The sequence below is a fragment of the Papaver somniferum genome, chromosome 7, assembly GCF_003573695.1.
Source record: "Papaver somniferum cultivar HN1 chromosome 7, ASM357369v1, whole genome shotgun sequence".
NCBI classification, from domain to species: domain Eukaryota; kingdom Viridiplantae; phylum Streptophyta; class Magnoliopsida; order Ranunculales; family Papaveraceae; genus Papaver; species Papaver somniferum.
In genome coordinates, this window is record NC_039364.1 from 42,094,725 (window position 1) to 42,101,150 (window position 6,426).

Genomic DNA, 6,426 nt, shown 5'->3' on the forward strand with positions numbered 1-6,426 from the left:
GGTTGAAAAGCTAGAATTTTGTAGTATACGAGTATTCGATGTATATAGCCATGATGAGTGTCTTTAATCCAAGGTGAGTGTTTTTAAATAAATAAAATATCCTTTAGTAGAATTAGGGTGCTTGGTTAGTATGATCTATGGTAAAGTCTAGAGAATTTGAGCATGGTTGCCACGAGTCTAACATGAAAACATCCAAGGGTGTTTTAGTCCTTTTTCATTCTAAGCCAAATTTAACAGAGAGACCAACTCTTTTCCTTGTTGTTTCCGGCATTCCTTCTTTTCCCATCCAACTTATATTATTATTATCAAGACCATCGCAAGAAAAGAAGAACAATTTCATACGACCCTTTTTGCTTTTGCTGATCCATTATTGGAATACTAGCTGTGATTGAGGTAACAGGTTTTTCTTCTCTTATTAAAAACTGATTTTGTGTCTACTGATTGATTTTCATATCATACGTTGTTATTTGTTAAATTTATGTGGATTGTTTTATCATTTCTTCAGTTAGTTATCTCTGTTTAATTGCTAAGAAAAATACTACTCTTGGTTTGTTTACATTGATTTAATTAAGTAAAACTTCTCCATATGCATCCATGTGAATATCCGCTGGTTTAATCAATCTACTTCGTATTTTTCTCCTTTGATTCTTTTGGTTTCAAAACAAAGCATTGACTAGAGATACTGATGGATTTGCATTTTTTTTTTAAAACGTATGTAAGTCTTGAATTGATTTGTACTAAACTACCCTATCACGTGTTTGTGAAAATGACCTAAGAATCCAGTTGTGAGCTATTGGTGGAATTCAGTCAAGTGAATGGGAAACGTGGCCGGTATGTCGCTGAAGCAGTTTGAAACGTTGTTTCTTAATAAGTATTTTCCGCCTACAACAAGATCCCTGAAGTGTGCCAAGGTTGCAAAGTTGGAGAAAGGTAATATATCGATTACAGTTGTAAGGAATTTAGTCAGTTAGAACGTTACGAGGCATTTATTCGAAACAAAAGAGTTAGAGGCTCGAAAACCCGAGGGGTTCTTTGAAGGCTATGATTCTTGATAGAGTTGTCGCACTTAGACACATGACATGTGCATAGGTTCTTGATTCTGCGTTAGATGTTGAGGCTAGCTTGATATGTAGAAGATGAAGGAGCAAGATATAAATTCGCCACGATAAAGGAAATGCCTATGAAATTATAGCGCTTCCAGGAGAGGCACGTGGACTTAATGTTATCTTTGCAGAGCATATGGTCATTATGTTAGAGATTGCCCTCTATCAACAGATTCAAAGCCGCAAAATGTGAACCAGCTTCACAACCAACATGCTCAAAGGCAGAACCTCGATGGGAAGCAGCAACATCATCCACGAGGAAATGCTACACCATTCCAGCAAGGACAACGTCAATCTAATATACAAGGGATTGTGCAAGGGAAGTTGAACCAATTCATCGAGACTAAAGAAAAAACGAAGGACGTTGTGATCGATGGTAATCTTCATTGCTCTTTTGTTTGTATTGGAATTTTGGAATAAATTCTTTTTTTTAGGGGTTGAAAACACCACTAAATTTATGTTCGTTGTTTAGCCCAAATTCGACTCATATGGGCCGAAAAGCTAGAATTTTATAGTATACGAGTATTCGATGCGTATAGCCATGACGAGTGCCTTTAATCCAACGTGGGTGTTTTTAAATAAATAAAATATCCCTTAGTAGAATTAGGATGATTGGTTAGTATGATCTATGGAAAATTCTAGAGATTTTGAGCATGGTTCCACGAGTCTAACATGAGAGCAGCCAAGGGTATTTTAGTCCTTTTTCATTCTAAACCAAATTTAACAGAGATACCAACTCTTTTCCTTGCTGTTTCCGGCATTCCTTCTTTTCCAATCCAACTTATACTAATGATTATCAAGACCATCGCAAGAAACGCCCCCTTTTGTTGTTGTTGATCCATTCTTGAAATACTAGCTGCTATTAAGGTAGGGATTTTTCTTCTCTTATTAAAAATTGACTTTGTGTCTACCGATTGATTTTCATATAATACGTTGTTACTTGTTAAATTTTTGTGAATTTTTTTTTATCATGTCTTCAGTGAGTTATCTTTGTTTAATTGCTAAGAAAAATACTAATTTTGGTTTGTTTTCATTGATTTAATTAAGTAAAACTCCTCCATATGCATCCATGTGAATATCCACTGGTTTAATCAATTTACTTCGTCTTTTTCTTTTTTGATTCATTTGGTTTCAAAACAAAGCGTTGACCAGAGATACTGATGGATTTGAATTTTTTTTTTTTTAAAACCCATGTAAGTCTTGAATTTTTATTTTTAGTTAATAAAAAAAAATTACAAGAAGTTTACCGGGAGTTTGGCCACTAGCTGGGCACTGACAGCCTTTTGAATGACTAACCTTATTATATAGAAAAGGAAATTTCCTATTTTGACATTGGTGCATGGATAGCAATATAATACTTTTCTCTTCAAAAAGTCTATAATGTCATCTCCGAGTTCTGAACAACCGAGTCATCGGTTGTTCAGTACTGCTAACTTTGCTAGGAGGATGTCGTCCCCTCGGGACTACCAGTAGTTTCGTTTGTTGAATCTCGTGCAAGTACCGGTTGTGGTTGTGTTGGCTGCAAGCGCAACGTAGGCGGTGTATTGACCATCCACTCTCGCGTCGTGCAATGTCATATGTATGATAGAGGTGGCGTGGTAATTGATCTTAATGCTAATGGTTATCTCCCAAGGTTCAACGAATGAATGAAGCTATGAACCTCTGATGTCTCCAAGCCGGCCATAATAGAATATATAAGCGAAGCATCCAATAACAGTCTTTTCTCTCCTATTGATAGATAACAGGTTGCTTCCGAGCTCAAACCCTTTCAAAGTTAATTGTTTTTTTTTATTATTTATATAGTAGTCTTCTCCGCCCCTTTCAAATAAAGTAGAGGGAGAGAACTGGAAGAGAGAGGAAAAAAGAGCAAAGGATTTACAAATAAGTCTAATGGAAAGAATAGCGGAAACGTTGGCTGCCTTCGAGACTATCAAATATTATCTAAGCGGTTTAATGGACCCCAACCAAAAAGCGCTAGACGGACTAACGACAAGCGAGATAAAGAAAGCAGCTGCTTTCACTTTTGTCGCGGGAGATCTCAAATGAGAATTAAGACTTTGGGCAAGACCAAAAAGGAACTCTCCCTTTTACACCAAGGATAAGAAAAGTTTCCTGGCGATGACTTGTATCTAAAAAGATCTCTTTCTCGAACCGGATTCCGACCTACATCCCCGAATACCGTAACGAGGGGCGAGATCAAGAGGAATGAGGGCGTAGGCTTAATAGTGAACGCAACCCCCTCCCTGACTGAATCAATGACCACATGAGACGAGATAAATTATGAAACTTCTTTATTGCGTTGCGAAGACGCAGATTTTTCTGACTGTATTCTCCATATGGCAGGAACTGGATAGAAAAGACAGATAAGAGAAAAACCCATCGGGAAAGGCATACCTCAAGGAGCACCAATCTCCCCGGGAAAACATTTATCTGCACGAATCCAACAAGATAAATGGTGGAATAAAAGAAAATGAAAAAGTTCATTCGGTGCGGTTAGCAGCCCTGTTTCCTTCGTGTTAATATTGAGGGCTCAGGAACCCAACTCGACCAAAAAAGGGTCGGTCTATGCTTCGTTTTATGTTCTCGACTTTAGACTAAGAACCTACTTGAATCAGCGGTTAGAGCGGGGCTATACATCTCTCTACCCATCTCAAACCCTTCTTTGCTCTTATCCCGATGTTAGATCGCCTGAACAAGCCAATCTATGTAACGAAACTGGTTCAAAGTGACCAAACTTGATATTCCATTTTGGTATGGGCGGTCTCTTTGATGATAATTTCATGGAGAAATCAATCCTAAAGAGAGACAGGTTGGACTTAACTCCAAAATCTTCTGTCTTGCCGCTTCTATTATAAGCGCCGCCCAGTAAGAGCCAAGGAATCTCCGTTATTTCAAGTGCCACTCGTCTCCCAAGGCGCCGCTGTCAGATACAAAGGGATCCTAATAATACAAAACTAGTCAAGGCGAGTTAGGGCCCTGTCCATCTTTTGCTGCATCTCCAAATTTGGATGCTTGGACAGAGATAGAAGGGAAGGCCTCTCCTATAAGGTCCTCTTGTTCCTAGATCCATTCCGTCTGGTAACGGCCCTGAATTCACCAGATGTTGTACCTATCTTATTTGGGCTTGTTCCCCTTCAAAAGATAACCGAAGTCGAAGAAGGTTCCCAATAGAAAGAGCAAAGATCAGAAAGAGATCTGATGTGATCTCAATAATGTTGTAGTAAAAAGGTTCGTTGAGGCTTGTGAAAGCAATGGATTTTTAGACTTAATAAAAATTTAAAAACAAACAAAACTTATTACAAAATTGACTTCAAGATATGAGAAAATAACCAAGACACTGATCCCACTATTACACATGAATTAATGATGGTAAATAATCCAAAACTCTAATTATCTTTTAAGTCCTTTATATCTTAACTCACTAATAATCAAGCAAATTCTCAAACATCAATTGTATCCCTTAAGCATATATTATCTAAACAAAGCATAACCTATCTAATTGAATCACAACTGATTAGGAAAATTAAGCAAACAATTTAAAACTCTGCAAAAGCAGTGATTGAGTGAATTATAATTAAATATTAGAGAAAATAAAATAGTTACCAATTATTCATGCGTAAATAGCTTCCTCATTGCCTTGGTTGTGGGAGAATTTAGCCTCTCATCATGTTGGAAACACGCTCAAAAGTTGATTTCATTTATGCTCAAAGATGGGTTTACAAATGATAAAAGTGTGAAAATAATTAAAGTTACAGAGAACGATATATGTTGACTGTCGATGTCACTGTAACAAATAAGACTGTCTTGCGACAGTCGCTGAAACTGTAGCTTTTAAGACTGTTCTGTAACAGTCGCAAATCATTGTAGCATAAACGACACAAGGGTGTGCGTCTTATGTTCTTCGTGTTCTTCAGCAGCAGCAGAAAAATGGCAGCTGTGTAACTTGATTTTTTTCGACTTTATGGTGCTCTAAAACTCTCCCAAACTATCCGTCCTCCCTCCATGTAATCCCAACAGCCTATAAATACTACTCCAGGCACAAGAATCACGCGTCATAACTCTCAGAAATTCTTCATTTACTCGGAAATATTTTTCTTGCTGGCCACGAGATTCTTCCCTGAATTAACTTCCCACGCTGTTAACGACTGCTGAATAGTTATGAATCTTCCTTTTTTAACTACTTCACGCTTCTGCAGCGGCCAGTCTCTATCCAAACACACGTATCCACGTTGTAATCCCGTGAATATTTCCTTTGAACCGTGCTTGCTCTGTTTTCTTCTCGCGGAAAATATGGCCACGCTGGACTGAAACGAACACCTATACCACGCCTGTTAAGCCAAACACAACCTCCCCACATGATTTCAGATGTTGAGTCTCGTTGAAACTCCTAAAACAAATCCAACAGAAAATAACGCAGTGAACTGCATCATTTTCCCGCCAAAACAACATTCAAACGAGGAAGGAGATGGGTGCCCTTATCCAACATCCAGGGTGCCGGATAAAACAGTGGGTGCTATAGACAAATGGGCTACACATAGCCGTGGGTTCCCCTTAACAAAAGTGGGGGTCCGTATAGCGATTGTCCTCTGGGGATGCTCCGAGCAACTTTTCGAGCCGAATTTTCCAACAATATTTATTTCCAAAAAATACCTATAAACACACAAAACACCATAATAAGGACGAAAACGAGTACTAACAATACGAAACATCGAGGACAAATTAGACACATAAATGCGTCTATCAAATACCCCCAAACTTATTATTTGCTAGTCCTCGAGCAAAACTAATAAAAATAAAACCGAGTTAATCTCGGGAGGGTTTACCAGAGGTGTACCCACAAAACCATGACTTCTACTTAGTCACAAGTATCCAAAGAGCTATGAGGACATACATATTCTCAACCTATCTCCAAGTAACTAGAATACTAGAGAAATTAAAGGTGCCAGCTCTAAGGCTGACTAAACAAAAGGGGAGACACATCCGCAACACTGCTAGATAAAGAGATATCCGCTACTGTTGTAGTATTTTTCGTGCGGTAAATAATAGTTCGTTGCTCGGACTTGAAAAGATTTATAAATAAAAATATATACACAATATTTGTCACAGGGTCAAGAGACACTAGGACTCAGGATTCCACCATTAATCATTCACACAATTCATATATTTATTCCAAACAATTATAGCTTGAATGATATCGACTCTTATTCTTGCCAAAGTAGATTTTTAGAAGATTTATTGTATATCACTAGCATGACGCATCAAAAGCACTAAGACCAAGCATACATCATCATACGATATCACAACTAATTAAGAAAAATCATAA